Source organism: Oryzias latipes, chromosome 15 (genome assembly GCF_002234675.1).
Source record: "Oryzias latipes chromosome 15, ASM223467v1".
Lineage (NCBI taxonomy): Eukaryota > Metazoa > Chordata > Actinopteri > Beloniformes > Adrianichthyidae > Oryzias > Oryzias latipes.
In genome coordinates, this window is record NC_019873.2 from 18,542,212 (window position 1) to 18,555,001 (window position 12,790).

A 12,790-nucleotide genomic window follows, 5' to 3' on the forward strand; every position below is an offset into this window, starting at 1 on the left:
GCTGGAGAAGGTATATAAATATGATAAAGAAATGTAAAAAACAATAAAGAACAAGACCAAAGGAGCGTTTGCCTCCAAGACATGCTGACAACCCACCTGAGGATGGAAACTGGAGTAGTGTGGGAAAAAGGAAAGAAAACATTTCGTAGGAAGAGAGTCAGGAATATATCCAGAACGAGATATGAGATAAAAGAAGGGGGGGGGGGGGGGGTCAGGGGAGAAGTGGGTGTGATCTGTGCGTTTCCCTCACTCTCCTGAGTGAATGACTTATGCTGTTGCTCTGTGCACAAACGTGGCACAATTTGAGTCCGAGCAGCGGGACAGAGAGAGGGGGTGAGAGGAAGGCATAGACGGGGGGAAAGATCATCAACACAGCACATCAGGTGATTCCAGAAAAGGAAGTCTCCCCACTAACCCTTGCCAGCAGGATCAGTTTACTGGAAACTGGAACGGAACAGAACTGTACTCAGCACCGGCTAATTTACAGAGTCTTTATGACAAATAGACAGACGGGCAGGTGTTCACACGCACCCATTGGTTTGGCCTGTCTAAAGAATTTCCAACCATCAACCAATAGTTAAAATTAGTTGGGCAGACTGTCAGTTATTAGAAAAGACCACGACCTTGAGGTCCAGCTAATGAGGCAGAGGGAAAAACAACCAATCAGAAGAGGGGGGTGAAAATGCGAGAAAGAAATACCCCGGGTGACGGAGAGCGAGGAAAAAAAGGATGGGTGGGGTAAATGGAGAGTTAGAAAAAGGAGGGGTGAACAGACAGTGGGTAATGGGGATGACTATGGCCAAGAGGGTGAAAACAGCAACGTGCTGCAATGAAACAGTTGAAGCAAAGAAGACAAATGAGGAGCAGGCAGAGGCGCAGAGAGGCAGGGTTTGTTCCGGCTGCTTTCCAAACAACACATTCTTTATTCTAGGGCTAGCCATTTGCCGTGAACCTTCTCCCCCTCCCTCCACGCTGCAGGGAGCTTCCATCACCTCCCTGCCATCACATGTCAATCTGGCCTTGGTAAGCTAAAATGGAGAGACAAAGAGCTTGTTTAGGAGCCTCATTTTCAGCTAAAGTGTTTCTCTGATGTACCAAACTATACGCATCAACAAAAAAATGTAAATTATCATTTTGCATCTGATATTTTTGCATTAAAAGCATCAACCTTAGAAAACCTCGACAAATACAAACCATGAGAATGCGCATGGTGCAACATTTAAGCAGGTGAATTCCATAATAAACTTTGCTACTGTAAAAAAAAAACATTGTATAAATGAAAATGACCCCAAAAATTTAAAAGAAATATATAAAAGTAAAATATTTGAAAATATTTTAGATAATGTCCACTAGGGTGCACTGGTGAGATTATTTGATAATTACTAATCTCATATGTACAATTTGGAAGCAAGAAGCTAAAAGCTCAAACATCTAAAAAAAATATATATATATATATTTCCATTTAATTAAATAAATAAACAAAAGATCAGTTAAAAAAGAAATGGAAAAATTATTCTAGTGCCAGTATGAACAGTGATATGAAAGTGTTTTTTGTTTTAGATCAATGAAAGCAATACCCAAACACAAATTTAAGGTTAAAGTTTAACCCCCCCACCCAAATGATGTTATTGTTTTGGGCAACCTGAAGGCTGAACATGATGTTTGAATCCCCCTTAAAAGAAATCAAAATACCGGTAGTTCTCTCTTTTTTTCTTCCATGTAACCATTAAAAGATGATCCCGGGTTCTGTTGCACTTTCTAATACTTTTAAAACTGACAAGAACTAATGTAGGAGGACCCAAACTACCAAGGAACCACTTTACATTTTTCTAAATATTTAAACTCAAAAATGAGTTCATGAAGCAAAGGAAAAAGGGTGACAAAGAAGATACCCTGACAAGGATGAAGTGAAAAAGCAAACAAATAAATTACTCTGAAGATGATTACCTTAAATGAAGACACCTGTGGATGATTACCAACTAAACTGACAGTGACTGTAACAGAACCTAACAAAAAACTCTTAAAAACCTTGAAAATCAACCAACCAAACTAAAAGGCACAATATGTACTAGAACTGCAAATTAGTCCAACTATAATTATATCTTAATCCATCTTAAAAGTGTTCACAGTGGTCTTTTAATTAAGATTTTGCTGTTTTTGACGTAAATTTAAAAAAAGCAAATGCTGTTTTTTCGCACATAGTTTTTGCAGCGAAGCAGGAGCTCATCAGAAACTTGCCTGAGTTGTGGGAGGTACAGTTGGCATGGAAGTAAGCCTCCACTGATATCCCATCAAATCTTTGTTTACACTCCCCCGCTAGCTTACACCTCCTCACAACCCCACACTAACATTAGCTGTGCAACTAAAATGGCGAGCAACGTGGGAGCTATCCAACCCAACAGTTTGCAGCCAGATGCCAGCTCAGATGAAGAAAATGAAGATGTAAATGTATTTATTTGTTTGCAAGTGGATGCATCAGAATGGAGTTAAATAGGAAGGCTTTTGTCCGCCCATTTCAGTTGCTGCATCACAACTGAGAGCTTTTTCAAACTACATGTTTTAATCTGCTCCTGAATCACCATGATTTGAGTGAAGAGATTCTCAGAAATGCATTGAAGCTAAACTGATTTATATGTCCTCCCTTATCAGACAAGCACCACAAGGACATGTTAAAAACACCAAAAACACAATCTTCACTGGAGTGGGTCTTTCAACAATTTTGTGAGACAAGAACAGATTATACTCATCTTCACACACTAATCTGTAGCTGGGATAACAGTCTCCTGACTTCTTTTGAAATTTGAACATGGCTGAAATGTGCACTTTTGATATTGTGAGTGCTTATGATGGATGTTGCCCACACCGTGCACAGGTCACCCGCCTATGTGAGTTGCACGGAGTTTGCTGGTTGTGTGTGCAAGCTGTGCTTCTTATTGATTGCCAGGAGGCAGCTCCATCAGCCAGGCGTTTATTAGTCACATAAGCTCCACACCTCACGGAGAGGGAAAACCCAGGGTTCATGCAAAATTAAATGCCATTTACATATTTGTCTCTTTGCAGGTCAACATCTTCCTGCCAGCATGAAAAATGTCCAGCCGTTTCTCACAGAAAAAGAAAAGCTATAAATCAGCAAGAATTGTTAGATATTGATGACTCCCTTTTCTGACAAGTAAGTCTTCTAAAAGCTCCTGCTTTGTTGTTTACTGTAAAACAACCCTACCATAATGTAAAATGTTGGTGTGTTTAGTAACTCTGTCACAGCTAAAAACCAACAATTAGAAGTCATATATTTTTCTGTTGATCCAGCATCCATACTCCTAAAACAACATTAAATAGTATCCCAGACCAGTCTTCATGACATGTTTTCATGAATTAATCTACAAACATTTAAATAAAACATGTTTTTTTGTGTCTTGTGACAGACTGGCTACTTGTCCAGGCTGTACCCTGTTTTCACCGAACAGGTGGGATAGGCTCCAGCAACTCCATGACCCTGAAAGAGATAGTGAGTTTGTAAACTGGATGGTTAATCGTTACTTTCTTTATATTTGTGCGTAAAATAATTTTACAAAAAGGGAGAGGAACACAAAAAGGTAAAGTACATAAATTAAACATCTGTTTTAGATAAAATTTTTAGCATATTTTAAAATGAATTTTGTATTGAAGCCTTTTTAAATTATATTGCATTTGCAAGTAGCATGTATTTTTAGTAAAACAGGAGACTTGAGAATGTAAACAATTGTCATAAAAATTGATACACTCTTTTTTGCCTATTTGAGATTTTTTGCTGTTCAAAATGTTTTTTTAAATTTAAGGGCCCTCAGGAACATGAGTATTAGAATCTGTGTGCATGGGCCCCAGAGGTTCCAATATTACTAAGACAGTTGAGTCATTGTAGAAGTGCATGGAAAGTATGCCCTGACCCCAATCTGAATGAAAACTCATGGAAACAGCTTTGGTCCACTCTTCCGAGTCATCGCCGAGTGAGCAACGCAAACATATTAGCTGCTCTGTAATAAATGAAATATGAAGGATGGATGCCATCTCACAGTGGTGTGTAAGCAGACCAGTGACCAGCATAAGGAGGAGGTGCAAGACTTGTGGCGTGCTCGTTTCCTATATAACTATAATTTGTTTGTGGAATAAAAAAATCAATAAAATGTCAAACATGCCGCTTCATAAAACAATTAATTGAAAAATTAATAGACGGAAAAGCTGTCATCCGAGTAATCCACATAAGTAGCTTTGTCCACAAATGTATTTTCTACAAATGCTGTGCTGATAAATAAAACCATTTCAGAAAAAAACATTGTTTTAGTTCTTTCTATTGTTTGATACTGAAGGAATTTTTTAACCTAAAGAAAATGCAGTAAATTTTTTTTTGAAAAACAAAAATAAACTCAGAGCTACTTTTTAAGGTAATGGTTAAAAATGTGGTGTCAATGTCAAAATACAAAACCCTAAAAAACATGTTTAAAAAAGAAAAAAAGTTAAAAAAAAAACTTTTTTAACCAAAAAGAAAAGAAAAAAAAAAGGTAATAATTGTGATAATTCCACTATTTGAACACAATACAATGTGCAATGCCTCATTACAATGTTTAAGTGATCCATTCCAATAAAAATAGCTTATCAAAAGTCAGGTAAAAACGTTTTCCTTCTTGTACACAAGATTTTACCAAGGGGAAACATTGGAACTTCCCGTTTGAGCACCAATGACATTTAACTAGAGCCAGATCAGTTCATTACGTAGCCACTAGGTGACTTCTAGTTCAAACTCCAGTGAAAAGTTTACAACAGTAATGAAAAGGTCTGGTGGCAAAACCCTTGTGGTTAAATTAAATCAAATCAAATCAAATCAAATCAAACTTTATTTATAAAGCACTTTTCATATATAAATATAACACAAAGTGCTTTACATTAAAACACAACAAAATATAAAAACAAGCATTGACGATTTAAAAATAAATAAAATAAAAATAAATAAATAAATGGGGCCCCCCTCCCCGTACCTAGCCCCCCACTCCTTTCACACCTCCCACCCCCTAAGTGATGGCAAAGGACAATGAGAAATAGGCTGAGCACAAAAAGAGGATGCTGGAAACGCTAATAATTGGAACCTCCCCCTCCGTGAACAGCCGCATAGACAGCCAAATGCAGCTTCACAGGCGGGGACCGCTCCACCACAGCTAAGTGGTGATGCAGGTCCCCATCTAGAGCTGCAGTGGCTGAACAGCAGCCAACCCAGAAGGAGGGGTTCCAGCTGAGGAAGCACCGGAAATAAAAATGAATAAAAATGAGAATAAACAAGTAAAAATATTGATAAAAACAATAAAACATTAAAATAAGGTAAATTAAAATAACGCGTTAAAATCAGATTCAAGTTCATAAAACAAGATAAAATGGATAGATAAATAAATAAAATAAAAAGTACATATAAATAAATAAATAACTGAATAAATACATAAAAGTAGTAAAAAATTAGCTAAAAGCCAGGTTAAAGAGATGGGTCTTGAGCCTTTTCTTAAAAGCATTAATGTTCTCTGCGGCTCTCAGGTCCTCTGGCAGACTGTTCCATAAACGGGGACCATAGTGCTGAAATGCAGCTTCTCCATAGGTTTTAGTTTTTACAGTTGGAATGGTTAACAGACCAGTGCCAGAGGATCTCAGGGTCCGCGAGGGTTCATACTTTACTAAAAGATCTGATAAATAAGAAGGCGCAAGACCGTTAAGACATTTAAAAACTGTTAAAAGTATCTTAAAATCAATCCTGAAGCATATGGGGAGCCAATGCAGGGATTTCAAAATTGGGGTGATGTGAGCTCGCCTCCTGGTCTTTGTAAGAACTCGTGCAGCAGAGTTCTGGAGAAGCTGAAGGTTCCTAATGTTGGTTTTTGGAAGACCAGAAAGCAGGGCGTTACAGTAATCAACTTTACTCATGATAAAAGCATGCATTAGCATCTCCATATTAGCAAGAGAGAGTAGTGGGCGGACTCTAGCCAGATTTTTGAGATGATAAAAACCAGTTTTAACCACCTGTTTTATATGGGGGATAAAAGTTAGCTTAGAGTCGAAGATAACACCCAGGTTTCTGACTGTTTCTGAATGACTTAATGAAAGTTCCTGTAGCTTCAGAAACTGTTTCTCCCTCTTGGCTTCAGGACCGATAACTAAAATTTCTGTTTTGTCCTGGTTGAGCTGCAGAAAATTATTTGCCATCCATAATTTTACATCTAAAATACAGTTAAAAAGTGCTTCTATTGGTCTTGTGTCATCAGGAGACATAGCTATATACAGCTGGGTATCATCAGCATAGCTATTAAAGCTGATGTTGTGGCTCCTGATGACATTCCCCAGAGGAAGCATGTAAATGTTAAAAAGCAAGGGGCCAAGGATGGAACCTTGAGGCACACCACAATTAATTTCATGGACCCCAGAGAAGTGCGTGTCCATGCTTACCATAAAGTTTCTCTCCATGAGATAAGAATCGAACCACTTGAGAACAGTCCCTGAAAGGCCAAGACTTTTAAGTCTGTTTACAAGGATCAGGTGATCAACAGTATTAAAAGCTGCAAGCTAAAATATGCAAGACAACTATTTTGAAGGCCCTGTGACAGACTGGCAAACTGTGCAGGGTGTCCCCTGCCTTCGCCCACAAGTGGCCGGGATAGGCTCCGGCAGCCCCGTGACCCCGAAAGGGATAAAATGGCAGAAGATGAATGAATGAACTATTTTGAAGATTTTTTTTATTACTTTAAATGTGGGATTGAATTTGTCATTTATTTGTGGTCCCAGCCTTCCTATAAAAGAAAGAATAAAATCAAATATTCATGTGTGAAAAATGTGTTGTGAACCGTGATATTATTATTTTTCAGTCTGTGACTTGTATGTGAAAAAAAGTCTGAGTTTCCCAAAACTAGAAGAAAAAAAATTGGCACTCAAGGTAGGTCTTTGTTGGCACAACTTTTCCAGGTTAACCCCTTTATGCCTGAATTTCTTTTTCAATTATATAAAAAGTATTCTTCAATGTTTTGTTTTTTTTTTCTTTTCAAGTTGATGTTGAATTAAGTGGAGTCCTGCACAATGTGTTAAATTGCAAATCAGTGACATACAGCATGACAAGGTTAAGGTTGTCCCCAATACCTCAAACTAAACATAAAAGCTTGACCAAAAAAAAAAAGTTCTTCCAGCGCAGTTTGTGCTAAAAGACTGCATTTGTAAATCAAAGGAAGACACGACTCTAACTCAGGTATGTCAGCTACTCAGACTGCAACTCAAGCCTCTCTGTAAGCCTCTGTAAAGTACGCTGTCACATCCATCAGGCTTGCAATCAAACATCTTTTATCAATGTGCTCAATGCAGCAGCCATAAAAGGCCTGACAGAAAGCTCCACTGGGATTTGCATCCTTAACATGCAATAGGAGGCTTCTACTGAAAATCAATCCCCCTAATTGATTATGACCACACTTGGAATTTTTTATGTGAGCTATGGCAAGCTTGGTGACTGTCAGGTATGGTTACAGTTTAGGATTGACATGTATTTTACTCAAAAATCCAAAACTGCAACTGGGATTAGTTTTAATCTACACATTTTTCTACAGAAAATGATAACACAGTAGAGGTGTTTACAATGTGTACAATCCGCTGGACAGCATACAAAAAGTTGGTAAGACAATGAAAGTCTCAAAGTAATTTTGAATTAAAGTGAAAAAGGTACAAGGTTTCTTTCTATTTAAATCTTTATGTCATTACATATTTCCAAATTCAAATTTTTCCTTAATATCTTGTTTGCATGAAGAACTGTGTTTAACAGGTTTGTGTATGGCAGCAGTTGAGTCTTTAAATGCACGTAAAGCAGCATTTAGTTAGACATCTATTTCACAACACCATGTTATGGCCTTGATAAAGTAAACTGACAAAGTTTAAGAGATTGATTTTGACAACATCGTAGTTGCTAAAATAACTCTCTTGGTTTTGGTACAGCTCCAAAATGCTTTAACACTTAAAACCAGAAAATTGTTTAAAATCACTTTAAATACACAATCCACTTGTGGTTAATCAATTGTTGCTGAATAAATCCGCTGTTTTAATCATTACTTTAAAAACATAATGTACTTAATGTGAGACGTTACTTTGCAGTTTGGTTTAAAGACCCACTCCAATGAAAATCGTGTTTTGGTGTTTTTGACATGTTTTTGTAGCATTTTTCTGATGATGGAGGACATACTGCAATTTCCCATTTTGGAGCATAGATGGATTGACTATTCATAAAGGTTAAAACAGCCGAAATAGCTACACGTATCTCATTAAATGTTTTCTAATGATCTATAAAAAAAAGCTTTCACAAGATCTTTAAGTGCGAGCAGCTAGTTAATGAAAAAGGAGAATAACAGGAACACACAAAATCCTTTGACTGTTTCTCAGCTGCACAAGCAAAAGTGGAGGGTTCATTTTTAAAAATGTCCTTTCAGGATAGAACAGAAAAGGTTCATACCAGACCCACTTCGCTCAGTAATCAGGTCAAGCCTGGACAGGTGTGCCTCGACTGATAATAGAGCTGTGGGGATGAAGGGCCGCATTTTTACTGATGATTCTAACGTTTAGACAGTAATATGGATTAGTGACCAAAATTGGCACCCAAATGAGGACAGCAAGCCATCAGATTCTCTGAAGGAGTGATACATTTGATATTTGACAACAAAAAAAGAAAGATAAGCTGATATCTTGTCAAATTAATGAAATGAAGGAGTTAATGATGCCATTTCAACACATTTCAATTCATTTCATAGCTGTCCGAGGACCATAAACACATTGAACTCTTTAATTACCTTAAAACCAAGGAGAGCAACAGTGATTTCTTACGTTTCGGTTGACAGCTGTCCTCTTGACTTAATGTTTTCTGTCAATTAGCCCAGTGAAACAGTTCTTTAAGTCTGCAAGCACACGTTCTCTTAACTGCAGACTCATTCTGTATATACAGAGTTATATACAGAGTTTCAGTTTAGTTCCATTTTTAGCTGCACAAACTATGTGTTGCCAAAAACTGACATTGCTAATGTAGCTAAGTGAGGACTAAAAGTTATACTGTACCTTCAGTAAGGAATGTAAATTTATTTACATTCAGAAATGTCATGTTAAATGTTAATGTGTTTAATTGTAAACAAACATTCCAATTTCTTAGACATGCAATTAATTTCTTTTTGTAACATTTGCATTTTACTTCTGAGAAATCAGACCTTTCTTCCTTTTAAGGTTCAATACGGCAGGAATTGTGATGCTTTTTGAAAGTTAATGCAATCTTAAAGATCAATATTGAGTTTTGTTACATATTGTCATTTTTTTTTCTTAAAAGAACATACATCACATTTTCCAGCTCTCTGTGAACATCACACCCATATGGGATGCAAACACAACCAAAGACCCACTATTGATTTCTGCTGTCAGATTGTTCTCTTGAGACAGTCATGAGGTGGGGTTATTTATTTTACTGCTTCATTCATGTGCCTGTGCATGCAGACATCCGTGTTCACATTTCTTAAAGTTGGGAAAAGGCCTGCTTTTCCAAAGAGACGTGTTTTTTGACACCAACCACTGAAAGTCTTGCAGTTGCTGATTTGGCTGTGTCCAGCAGCTGCCCATAATCTCCCAAGCCAATCCATTCTCAAAATGCTTAAGCTGCCAGAGAAGGACTCACTTGAAGTACAACCCAGGCGGTCAAGGTCTTCAAACCCAAGATCTCAAGAAATTACTGTTAATTGCAGAATTACCCCTTTCACAATGAAACAAATACACTAAAAGACATGTTTATTATCAAAATCAGATCCACTATTGATCTCAAGGATAAATTCACTGGAAAACAAAAGTGTCAAAAAAGTATAGTTGTATTTGATGCATTTTTGTCCTTATAACAACAAAAAAATTAAAAAATGGCACATTAAAATCTACCTGTAATCATCTAGAAATAGCTGAAATCTTTACTACAGTCAATTAGAGCCGATAATAAGAGCTTTGCTCAAGCACCGCTGTGATTATGATTGGGCATCTGGCCTTCTTTTTAATTAATAATTTGTCTTGTAAAAACTTTCTTTCAGTCAGAAAATGTTAATAAAACCCAGAAGTTAAGGTGTAAAAAAAAAGAAAAAAAAATACTTGTAATGCATTTTCTTTCGAAGGCAAAAATGAATTTGAGTATGTTAAAATGGATTATTCCGTTAATTTAATAGGATGTTTTTTTATTCAGTCTTGCTTAATTCATTACATTCTAACATACCGGTACTGTTGTGCACTAGACAAAATAGTTATTGTTACTTAATAATTAAATTGTGACATCTTCCTTCTTCCTGTGACATCTATTTTAAATTTCTCCTTTTTTAGTTCAAATGAAGTAGCTGAACTGAATGAGACATCATGTTTTTTTCATGAATTTATGCTGATGGTTGTGCGTACTCCTTTGACTCATATGAAACCATTACCTGCTTTTACGTTCGGGGAATTTCAAACCAAATAAAATTTAATATACTTGCCTTAATGGACCATTAATGCTAGGTGGGATCCTCAGGGTGGCAAAGACTGAGAGAGCTCTTCTTTTTAGGATGCCAAAGAAAAAAAAAGGGGGCTTTAAGTGACAGAGTAAAACTAGCACAACACAAAAATATGCTTCTTCAATTTAAAAATGTTGACATACAGCCAATAAAGCATTTTATTTTTAGTTCTTTCTGTTTGAATACCATATTTCTTTTTCATTCACTTGTTCAATAGTTTTATTCCATGTACGTAGAACTACCCTCCGTAGGTGGTTTGAGGAGGCCAGAGCAGTAGTTTTGTTGTTGTTCCTAGTTTATGGACTGTCTGGGGTTTTTCTAGCGATCTGCTCCGGCCACTACCCCAGTTTGGGTTTACTGCCCCAAGGGATCCAATCATAACAGGCACCGCTGTCCCCTTCACTTTCCAGTTCTTTCCTGAGTCCCTGGTATTTTTCCAGTTTCTCATGTTCCTTCTTGATGCTACCATCATTTGGTACTGCCACATCCACCACAACAGCTTTTCGCTGTTCTTTATCAACCCCCACGATGTCTGTTTTGGTTTGCCTTAACCATCTTTAGTCTGTATCTGGGAGTCCCATAAGATATTTGCTCTCCTCTAATTTCGGAGGTGTTTCCCACTTTGACCTTGGGGTTTTCAGTCCATATTCTGCCACACTATTCCAGCCACTTGGTTGTGCCACTCCATGTATGCTTTCCCTGCCAGGATCTTAAATCAACATTTCAAACAAAAACAAAACAAAAACACAATTTTTCAATAAAAACCCAACCCACCTTTCACCCTTCCCACTCCCCTCCGTTAAAACCTACGACCCACGACCCCACACACAATGAATTCTGATAAAAGTAACTTCTAAAAGAAATGTAAGGCTTGGCTCTGCTATCAGGAAACCTATTCATATCAGGACTCAGCTCAGCCGTAGGAATGAGCTGACAATCCAACAAATAACCCTGCAGTTATTTGCTGGATTGTTTCAGGATTGTATTGACAGCCTACACCAGGGGTGTCAAACATACAGCCCGCGGGCCGTATCCAGCCCCCCAGATGGTTCAATCTGGCCCAGACATGAAGTGTAAAAATTATAATGATGTTTATAAAAGAAAGAAAGTTTCTAGTCCATTCCTGTGGCGATTTTTTAAAGAAATAACCGAAAGGCGCAATTCCGCCACTAGGGGGAGCAAAGGAAAAGCAAAACAGGTGAAACAGCTTGCTAAAAGCAAAACCTAACACCTCTGCGGCTGGGTAAGATGCAGTTTGGTTCCCTGCGAGCCTCACCGCTGTTATGTTGATAAAAGAATGACCAGTAGTGACACACTAATGACCAACATGTTGTCAAAAAGAAAAAAGGTTAAGGTGGAGTGCTGAGCTTTCCAGGAAAAATGAAAAGCGTTTGATTTGTTCATGGAGCTGAATGCAAACCTGCATGCTTGGTATGTCATCAATAGGTCTCAGTGCTCAAAGAATATAACATTCAGCACCACTGTGAGACCCAGTGTAAACAAAAGTTTCACCAGTTGTAGTTAAGAAAAGAGAAGATTTATCAACTATTAGTTGGACGGAAAAACAACCGTTTGCATTTTCTGCAGTTGTGACGTCAATGATGGAGCAGTGAAAGCTACCTTATTGCAAACAAGTTGGAGCAAACATCCAAACCATTTTTGGATTGTGAACTTATTTAATAATGCTGAAAGCTGCAGAAGGGTTGTGCCCCAAAAAGCAGTCGACCTTTGCCAATATAAGTCTGTCAAGGATTACGATTGCAGATAGAACATATCTGAGGAGACTTGGGCGGCCAAATGAAGGAATCCAGTCATTTATTTCCTTTTTCGGTCACTATTGATGAAAGCACCGACATCACAAATCTATACAGCTGTGCATATTTATTAAAGGTGTTGAAGAGACGTCACAGCTGAGTTTCTTGAGTTGATGGACACAACAGCAGCAATGACATAGTCAGCTCTCTTGTTACTGTGCCAGACTATGTTGGAGTAAACTGGTCACGTGATGTCAGTCTGGTCACTGATGGCGCCCCATCAAAGCTTAGATAGAAGGCAGGTGTTGCCAAAAAACTCAGGCAGCAACCAGGAAAAGACTCTTGGACATTTCATTGTGTTTTGTTCACTTGCTCACAATATTTCCAACTGAGTAAAAAATAGCTGTTTTTTTGCTTTTATGTTATGGCCCGGCCCACTTGAGATCAGATGGGTTGAATGTGGCACCCGAACCAAAATGAGTTTGACACCCCTGGCCT